We start from the raw sequence: 10650 nt of genomic DNA, 5'->3' as shown, positions 1-10650 counted from the left end.
TTTCATTGAAGTGATGTCAAGACCGGGTGTGCTCTTTATTTTTGACACAAGCAGTGGAATAGTTCTGGAGGGTTTAATTTTGACATTTTACTGTGCTACACAAGTAACCTCCCTTTCCTTATTTTCTAGGTAGCTGCTATAGTAGTACATACTACAAAGGTATAAAAGAAAACTCCTATAATACAAAAGGCTTCTGAGGAGTGGTTCTCCAAGAGATATTTCTCATCATTGCGTAGTCTATGAGCTACTAAATTGCTATAAAGTCATGACTAATTTGACTTCCTCTACATAAACCAGCTGTGCTAGCCTTTGAAGATCTCAGGTATGTCTTGAAAAGGTTCAATTTGCAATAATTCAGCTGAAAGCAATGGGTTTATACTTAAAAATCAGTGAAACAGAAGTTAATTAAAATGTAAACAATGGCCAACATTGTTACTGACAACTTTAGAAAAAATAATCTTAGAAATTCTTTGTGTAATGTGTTTTACCTGACTGCTCTCAGAGGAGAGAGTGGTTTTGCAACAGATCACATTACCGAACTAACCTTTCTTTCACTTTTAAATGAAGTATATTCTTTGCTTCTTCTAGTGCAGTGCAGCTGCACAAACTGGAGCTAGTCAAAAGCTGTCAGAGCTCTGTTTACTAGGCAGGTACATGCTACTAGGAGGCTGAAACACTGTGGAGAGTGGCTGAAGTCCCCCAAATAACCAGAATATTGTGTGCCTGAGAGTATTTGGAAGAGAGAAATGGATGACCTGGAAAGTCAGAAGGCTAAAATGTCAGTCAGTGAGAAACGATTAACAGCTCAGCCAGTTTATGCCAAGGACAGAGGGTTCTCTCAAGCATTCTTGTGCAGTCCTGACTGTCAGCTGAAACATGCTGAGGAACAGGAGCAATCCAGTGTATGGGCCTGGTCCAGAACTAGCTGAACTGAGGAAAAAGTTTCAGGAGGTTAGGATTAGTCCCCCATTAAGGAGGTTTGAGTTTTTATGTCTTTCGGAGTTGATTGTTACTCCTGCTCTTCATTAAAAAAAAAAATTAGAGACAGAGAGAGAAAAGGAAAAAAAAAGAAGAAATAGGTGTGGCAGAAAAAAAACCCCTGGAATTTATAAGTCTCAGGGTGGGAAACAATCTTGCCAAGTTATCTTCCTACCTCACCATTGAATTATTTCATAAATATGTGTCTTCTAATTCAGTATAAGCTCCGAATATTTATGGCCACGACAAAAGTCAAATTTAAAGAAAAAAACCCTTTACAGTAGAAAAAATATATGACCAGTCATGAGGTGAACAATGGATTTTATGTTTGGCTCCTTCCTTTGTGGTAGCTAGCAAGTCAACCCAGATTAGCAGAGTGTGTTACACATATTACCTGAAATGGTTTTCTGGCCCACATCAAAAGCTGTGAGCGAAAAACTGCAAGTGACTGTTGTTGTTGTTGTTCATGTAGAAAAGTGGGGTTTTCAGTAAAGACATAAATGGATTCATGGAACAGTTTTGTTCCCCAGTGTCTTACTAATGATGATGTTTTGAAACTGCAAGTAAGAAATCAGCCTTAGGGACTTTCTACAGCAAAAACATATCATTATATGCAGGAAAGGATATGTTCTCATAGACTATTTTTTCTCTGTTACACATGCTGACTTCACTTTCTGTTTGCATTGTATTGTATCAAGGTACATGCATAAATGAATTAATAATAATAAGCAATTATTGCCATCAAAGCATCACTAGCACTTTTCAAATTAATCTACTGCATGGGAATGAAAACAAGGAATGGAGAAATTCAGTGACTTCTTGAACTAAACTGTAATTCTCAGGACAGATTTCCTGGATATGCGGTTGCAAATGACATTTTGGTCTCAGTATAACCAGCAAAGCATTACTGACCCAACTATAATTCAGAGAGTGAGACAACAGGCACAAAAACCCATTTACTCCTAGACCCTGCGTGACATAGCAAGTAGAGTAACTGTGTGAGTAATCACTAAAATCCAGCCAGCTTCCTGCCAATACTGTGAAACCCAAATCATGATTCAGTCCTGTTGCACTTGTAGCCCTTTTGTTTGCATTCCTGAAGAAGTTGCCGTGACCAGTTGCTAACGCACATCTCACAGGAAGAGGTTTTATTTGGACACAAGGGTAAGGAAACAAGACATGTCTTTCGGATGGCTCTGGCCTTACTGTCCCATGATAAGGGCCAGCCATGATTTCAACTTGGGACATCAGAGGTGCTAACACTGTTGGAGATACAACAGGATAGAGCCCAACCTGACCACCTGTAGCTACGTGAACACACAGCACAAAGTACAGGGAGCAGGAAAGGTAATGCAGGCCTTTCAAAGACGATTCACAAAGTGATAGAAATACATTTTCTCACTGCAGAATGTGACTCAGGTAATATACAGCATGAACATGTACTAAGAGGAGACATTCAGCCTTCCTGAAGGATCAAGCACAAAAGAATTTTGTTTTAGATGTCCATTGGCAACCTGAATATTATAGTATCAGAGATGAGTCATCAGGTCCTTCCTGTTTTGAGGAATAAATGTCTTCTTTGCAAGACACAAAATATGGTGCATCTTCTCCTGAAAGGAAGAGTCAATTTACATGATGCATTTATTGGCTTATGGGTCATCTGTAGCTGTGGAAAACCAGCATGAAGATAGTGTTTGCAAATGGTTCTTCTCTCCAATTAATGAAAGCCTGACATCTTTTGGAAAGAAGGTAGATAAAGGAGGAAAGTGCACATGCCTGAGATTTACACCCATGGAGCCTAAACGTTTCCCAAAGCAAGTTACAAAGTCTTGGTAAAAGGACATTTTCTTTATCCATTGTAGTGAAAGATAAAGAAGCATTTCTTATGTGTGTAATAGATTAGAATAGATTTATGTGCATGGACAGCCTAAGCTCAGAGAAAACAATAAGTCAAAAAAAATGTTTTCTACTGATTGGTGTTTTACTTCCTCCAGTCTTGACGGGATAATTTTCTGCAAAGTTTTCCTTCATTTGAGTTCTCCAGAAACGCTGGTATTGATGGCAGCTACATGCGGGAATCCTTCTGCTAAGAAAGTCACTTTTTAAACCTTGTTCTGCTGATAATTGACAAGGGCACGTATGTTAAACAATATATATACTAATATTGTCATTTCCTCAATAGATAAGTATAATGTGTACTGTTCAACGGTTGTTGTGACATCTATAATGTGGATGATGTGACAGTGCCCTCTCAACCAGTTCACACACAGTACTAAACTGGAGAGAGTTGGGCTGCTCTTCAGAGGGATCTTGACATCTTGGAGGAATAGAGATGACAAGAACATCATGAGTTAAACAAAAGAAAATGCTAACCCTTGTATCTGGGAGGGGATAAGCTCATGCAACCATTTAGCCTGGGGACCAATTGCCTAGCTTTGTAGAAAAGGACCTGGGAGCCCTGGTGGACAATAAATTCAACATGAACCAGCTGTGTGCCCTTGCAACATAGAAAACCAACAACAATGTGGGCAGCATAAATAAGACTGTAGCCAACAGGTTGAGATAAGCATTGTTCTATTTGGCCCTTTTGAGACCTCATCTGGAGTGTTGCCTCAGTTCTCGAGGACAAGAAAAGTTTCAGCTAAATGGATTGAGTCCACTGCATGTCATCTAGCTGGGAGAGGAATGGAGAAAGGACATGCAGTTTGTGGCTGAGGGAAAAGTTCTCTTCAGCCTTCAGAAGAGAAGGCTAAAGGAAGACCTCACTGCTATCTTCAACTACATGTGGACATGTAGCTGGGATTTTCTTAGAGTTGCACAGTGAAACAATGAGGTACAACAAACATGGGGTGTAATACAGAAAAATTCCTATTGGATATTAGGAAAATAATATTACATAGATTGCCCAGGCTGTAAACTCTCTGTCTTTCACAACGTTCAGGGCTCAATTGGACAGACCTGCAGTCTGATCTATTTCACCCTATTTAGAGAAAGGAGTTGGATTAGATGACCTCTGAAGGTGTCTTTCAACCTAAATTATTTTGTGATGTATGATTCTGTGACTATGAGTGTTACACAGTGTTAGTGTGGAATTAAGATGGAGAAGTGACTCATGGAACACTGAGAAATAAAGACGTGGAGAATAAGTTATACCAAGCAGAGCTGTACTAAGCTCATTTCTATGTATATCAGCCTACAAAAGCAGCCTTTAATAATAATCATGGCGATAATGTCACTTACACAAGATACAGTGTATGCCCACTCATTTCAGTTCTGAGAGAGGTCTTGTGATTAGTTACTCTATCTTAGAAAACTGAAATAATGTTTGGTAAAGAGAAGCACAGTCCAGCTGTCTTACAGGAGTTAGCTGATCACTGAAAAATAAGGTTATCTTAATCTTAACTGTCGACATTTTTTTTCCACAGCAATTTGTTTGCCCTCTCAGTTCTTCAGGTATGTATGTCTTTAATAAACTTTGCTTTCACTGAAATTCAGTTCCCTTTTTGTGACAACTTAAAAAACACTTGCATATCCATATTCATTTAGAAAACACTGTTTGCATTTGCACCACAGGGTTCAGGATGTGAGCAGTACCTCTGCTGCATTCCAAGTGATAACCTGATTAAATAGAAAAAAGAGAAGTGAATGGAAAACATTATAAAACACCAGCAAGTTATAATTTTTTTTTTCTTCAGCTGACCTGACAACAACCAGTGAACAATCCTGGATGAGTGAGCTATTTTAGTGTCATTTCTGTAGGTAAGAGAGAGAATGGAAGTTAGTTATGCAGATCTGACTTATGGTCTTGACATGTGATCAAGTGTAAATAATGAGACGGCTGCTGGGGAGAGGCTTTACCTTTAGATCATATGTCTGACCCATTCTACTCTAACCTTTTAAAACGGGCTTTTATTCTCATGTATAGATAGTTTCCTGTAAGACTTCTGGCTCTGGTCCAGAAAGAATCAGAAATGAGACACACAAAAGAAAAAATTGTCCTGAACACTCCAAAGTATCAGATGAAGACTAGTTTCAGAGCAGATTAAATGATGGATGAATTTTCCATGTATGGATGAACAGGACACCAAATGGGGATTGCATTTCTTGCTTGGGTGAACCAAAAGGAATGCTTCCTAAATGCAGATTGCATAATGAATACAACACCTGGCCCTGAGTAGCATGTGTAATATATATGTAAAAGGAATGAAATATATATTAGAAATATAAGGCCAAGACACAGTCTCTCAATAGATTCAATCATGTGCAAAGCCCTAAATGAAAACTGAACAATCGTGAAGTATTAAAATGTCTGGCACTTCAGTTGTTAACCTCCAAGTTGGGAGCCAGACTAGGATTTCATTGCTGTAGCTACACAGGTTGTTCTTCTACTTTGTTCTTGCCTTTATTCCAGCCCTTGTCTTGTCATTACCAAAAGTTTTCCTTGTCTGTTCAGCCACCTCTTTTCATAAGACAGTCACATGAAGGAGAGCTCTCACTTTTCAAAATTTTGTGATGATTTTGATGACATATCAGTCCTACTTCACATAGAAGATGTGCACATCCTTGTCAAACACCAGACTACATGCATGTTTTCTTTTTATTTTTAAACTTTATGTCGGATTGAAATCTCAAGGAGCGTTTCAAGACATTGTTATGTCTGGATGGTTTTAATTGCACATATGCAAAGAGCTCATTATTATCCAGCCCAAGTTTGAATATGGGGGATCAGTTTAGAGATGGTTTTGTAGAGCATCTTATGAGACAATCACATAACAACCGAGACTGGAAGCCGGCAAAGAGATAATAAAGAGAAGTCTTAATGAGGATATGGAAGGGCATAAAGTTGAGAAAAGGCTTTATGTTTAGAGAGTTACTTAGAAAACAAGCTGGCAGAGCAGAGTGAACTTGGAGAGGAAGGTCCTTTGATTCCTTAAGAAATGCCATGCAACTCAGATAGTAATAGAAGATTGAGAAGGAGGCAGGAAGTGGGTGCAGATGTCCGTTTTGCTCACATCTTTATTGTTGTTTCTCTATGTAAGGAATGTTTGGTATCTGAGGCCCTGTCACTGATGGAACATGAGGATACCACTTCAGTGACAAGCTGACAACCAAAGATTAGAAAAGCAAAGAGGTCCAAGAATCAGGCAGAAGACAACATGCTGGGCTGCTTTGGTAGGACTCCAACACTGTAGGTGTTTGGCATAGGAAGCCTAGCCTCTGTGGCTGAATGGTAGTACTGGGGGACTGAAGCAAAGGAATGTGAGAATGATTTAAAAAAAATGAACAAAAATGCCTTTTAAGGGGATTGTATGCATGCGGAGTGGCAAACAGAATTGCACTACAGTGTTGTATGATCTGGAGCCACAGGGGTAGGTAGGTTTAGGTGAAAGTGCTGTGACCCCTGTCAGTTGTGCTGCTAAAACCATGCATCTCTGCAAGAACATGGAATTTTATTTGAAATGATAAAAAGATATGGAAAAATTCACTTCTGCCCTTGTCAGCACAATGAAGGATGCATTGGCACTGCACACTGGAAGAGAAAGTGAAGAACAAGGTGTTTTTGGAAACAGAAGGCAAGGTGTCTATAAGCAGCTAGTGATGAAGAAGGAGGCATTGTAATGCTCCCTTACCTTCTCAATAGCCTGAATTAGTAGGGATGCTAAAAATATCCTAGAGTGTAGATGGCGAATTTTTCCTTTTGATCTACTATTAGGAAATGAGTCAATACGTAAATGCTGAGACCTGAGAGGTAGGATAGATGTGACAACTGAAGAAACTTAGTGCCTACCCTTCCCAAAAGAAATGAGAGCAGGTGCAAATGGAGGATGTTAGCACTCTGATGAAGGAAAAGAGGCAAAGAAGAGTGAGAGCTGCTGTAAAGCTTACAGTAGCTGCCATTGGACAGAAAAAAAATCCCCAAACTGTGTGATGCAGCTTCTGGGGAAAATCCCGAGAAAACACTATAAATTTTCCTTCAGGCTATAGCTTTGGGTCAGTCAGCCCTTCTGTAACAAAAGCTGAACTGGCTAGGGAACAAAGTGTAGCAGTTGGAAATGAGAAGGAATTTTGTGTAAAGAGTATATGGATCTCAATTCAGACAGGGATCCCACAGTGCCAGAATGCTCTGCAGAGTAAATAATTGGTTTTGCAGCTGACCCACATGAGTCAGAAATAAGAGTCTGATCTGAACTTTCGCTCAAGGGTACCTGTGCTGCAGAGTTACCTGAAAGGAAATTTGTGCAATGCATTTGGGAATGGACCTGTAACATATTCCTAAAACTGAAACACTTATTCCCAGGGTATGTGAACCTCTTTGCATATATCACACAGATAGATTGCCCATATAAGAGACTTCCTTGTTATTTACATAGTTAATAAATCAAAATGAATTATAAGGATACTAAGAGTTAAGTTAAAGTCTGATTTCACATACCTTCCTCAAACTCTTTCTATGGCCTTAACTTTCTGGAGTTAGCTGGCTAACACATGCCAGTCAAACATTTTCCAGCATGAGTCACTCTGGTTTCCAATTTTTTCTTTCCTAAATAAAAATGAAAAATTCCAAATGTCTCACATTTTTCTATAGAAAAAGGGGACGGAACACTGAGTGCATATAGTCAAAGAATTGTTTTCTATTTCCTTTTACATCCCTAGTCTAGACAAGAGGTACTATGATGAACCTTGCCTTTGCTGCCAATACCAACAGCACTTTCTGGTCTTGTTACCTCACATCTGGCTAATTCCCAAGGACAGTCATAGCTAACGAGTAGCCCTTTCTATGGTCATTCCAGCAATTCATTTGGGCTACCCTTTCAAACAGCATGGATAATTCTTAAGAGAGAAGGTCTTTTGTACTGGGCAATGTTTCACTCGCTGTGTTTAAATGAGAAGGGCAGTTGGGTTGTAAAGATTTATATAAATGAGAGCATAGTACACTGAAAAGGAGACTGGTATGTTTGATCTCAGCTGTTATTGATTTACCTTTTCCACATGATAACATTCATTAGGCAGGGTAAGTAAAGGCTGGGGTGTTCCATTTCAATTATCTACAGTTAAAATACAGACATTACTCAGGGTGGAGCTTCAGTCTAGTTTCAGTGGGCTGAAGTGTGAAAACATTTTCCTACCAAGTCATTACATAGGACAACATGACTTTTTTGAATCCTTTCCTGTCTCTCCCTACCCACCCCACCCATTTTTATTTTTTATGTCTTTTTCATTGTTTTTGAATATTTGTGTTTCTGGTCAAGGGAGCTGTTCTGCCACTATGAATTTCCTGATACATTCAACACTGCTGTTGCTCTCTTGCTGTGTGAAGCACACAGTGCTAGTAAAGCACTGGTCTTCTTGCCTGACACTCAAGATTAGTGTCCCGAAACGTTCACAGATTTATTAGAGCAACCTCCTGTAGGTGACTCAGCTTTGAGCAGGATTTGGACTAGGGGTTCTCCGGAGATACCTTCCCACCTCAGCCCTCTAACTGCAGAGAAGCTAATCTCCCCTCCTTCCCCAAAATATACTTACAGCATGAGGCTGTTACACTGTGCTGCACCAAGATCTTTCAAAATACAGTTCTCTTATTTTAAAGGAAAACTAAGAGTAACAACAACAACAACAAAGGACAAAAATAGTATCACATCAGCAGTAATTTCTTTCTCACTATGAGGTTCAAAGAACCGACAGTGGCTTAGGCTTAGGTGCGCAAATGGAAATTTCAAGAGTTAAGGGAGGAGAATATGGCCCCAAATATTTTGGTTTTTTAATTGATTGAATGGATGCCTCTTCAAAGATTCTTTCCTTCCACTGAATAATGTTTTAAAAACAGTAAGAGGTTCCCATATCAAAACCCAAACACTTCTCATTAGATGTATCAGTTCCAAACACATTTTCTTCTTACTTATCTGTTTGCTGGAATGCCAGAATCCATAATTTGCTAGCATATCCCTGCAGGCACATTTATGAAAAGACAACATTAACTTTAGGTTTCTTTATTTTCAGACTTGCTGACTGTCCACAGCTCCTGTTAATATGTGTTGAAGAGATGAGTAGAACTTCAATGGAACAGAGTTACTCCAACTTCAAAAGTGTTTGAGTACTTGAAAATGTTGACCTTTTACATCCATTGCATATCCAAATTACTTTGATATTGTGGAGATGACCTTAGCTGTTAACATCCACTTAAAAATTTGAATAGAGGTGCATTTCACTGGACTTGTGGAAAATAATAAGCTGTACATGCTGCATAATGTAGCTGGTGTCTGAAAGTGATAAAATAATACAGGATTGTAAAACATTACAAGCAATGACTTGTACTTTGACTTGCACTTAAAGCTGCAGGTACTGAAAACACAACATTTTCTTAATTATTTTTCCAGATATAGAGATGGAAAACTTAAAATAAGAATCTACACTGATAAGCTTCATTCCCCCCCCCCCTTCCCCTCCCCCGCCCACCTTATCTGAATATACTTCATAAAAAAGTCACATGCTTTACTTGTTTGGAAATGAGGCAGAAACTCACAGACATTCCCTGCCAGACTCCTTTCCTTATCCATGTACTCAGATAGATTCTTTTCATTTTTGTCACTGTGGTGGAGAGCTGGTGACACCAAATTCTGCCTCAGTTGTACTTGCATTTCATTAGGCAGTCAGTCAACATCAACCTTTCTATAAGGAAAAAAGTTAAAATGACTTGCACTGGCATGGAAGTGATACTCCAAGTACCTTTGCAGTGACCAAGCTCATAATATGTTTGCCCTTTAGCATAGCCTTTCCACTCCCAGCACTCCACATGCTTCCAAAAGGTTTTGATTAGGAAGCCACCTCCCTTCTGGTCATCTCTGGCCACAGAAAGCAGACATTTCTGTGTCAGGTTCATGCGCCTAGTGTCTAAGCCAGAGGTTTTATTTAATAGACACAAAATAGGAGAGTACTACACATCTAGGCACATTATACTGTGGTCAGGTGTTATGCACCTGATTTTCAGTAAAAATATGTCAGTTTTTATAAATCTTATTTCTATATGATATTTTCTGTTTGATTGAGGTGCTCATGACCAGAGATGTTTTCACAGGAGAATATTTTTAAATGCAAATAACATCATCTCTTTAAAGGTATGTGGGAACTGGTCTCCAAGAAACATGATGTATTCTGAAAGACGCGTTTGTTTGTTTGTTTGTTTTGTTATTTAGTTAATTAGTTAATTAGTTAATTTAAAAACCGAAAAGTATAAGAGAAAGATAATGGTATGATTTTGCCATATTGCAGTTGCCAGAGCATGTACTGTTATGACATGAGACGTGTCTGACTGATGAGCAAAATTAGATTATTGGAAGGAATGATTAAGAGTCTTTAAGTTATTCTTTTAATATTTATTTTACATGTATATATATTTTATATATATACATTTATATATGCATTTGTATATATTTTACATTTATAGGAGATGGTAATGCTTTTGCTTGAGGAAACTACAGCATTAAGACAAAGAAGTAAATATTTAATAATTTTATTGGTGATACATGACACATACATTGTTTAGCACTGGTATTGAGCAGATTTGAGCCAGGCTGGACATGTTCAAGTCTTGACTTTTTTCCTTGGAAACCCTAGTTCCAGGGAAACACAGTCTGTGGTAGTTTTGCCATAATATCCTACAAGCTTTGTCTTCAT

The 10650-nt window shown here is 38.6% G+C and overlaps 1 long non-coding RNA gene across 1 annotated transcript; it reads left to right on the top strand.

Annotated features, from left to right (window-relative positions):
- Nucleotides 1-259: 259 nt before the first annotated feature.
- LOC139679490 (uncharacterized) lies at nt 260-8996 on the top strand. Its single transcript, XR_011699200.1, has 3 exons — nt 260-322; nt 4404-4431; nt 8977-8996. It is a non-coding gene; the product is annotated as an uncharacterized lncRNA (long non-coding RNA).
- The last annotated feature ends 1654 nt before the right edge of the window (nt 8997-10650 follow it).

This window comes from Pithys albifrons, chromosome 1 (genome assembly GCF_047495875.1).
Source record: "Pithys albifrons albifrons isolate INPA30051 chromosome 1, PitAlb_v1, whole genome shotgun sequence".
NCBI classification, from domain to species: Eukaryota; Metazoa; Chordata; class Aves; order Passeriformes; family Thamnophilidae; genus Pithys; species Pithys albifrons.
The sequence above is the reverse complement of the archived record's forward strand: the minus strand, read 5'-3'. Positions and strand labels throughout refer to the sequence as shown.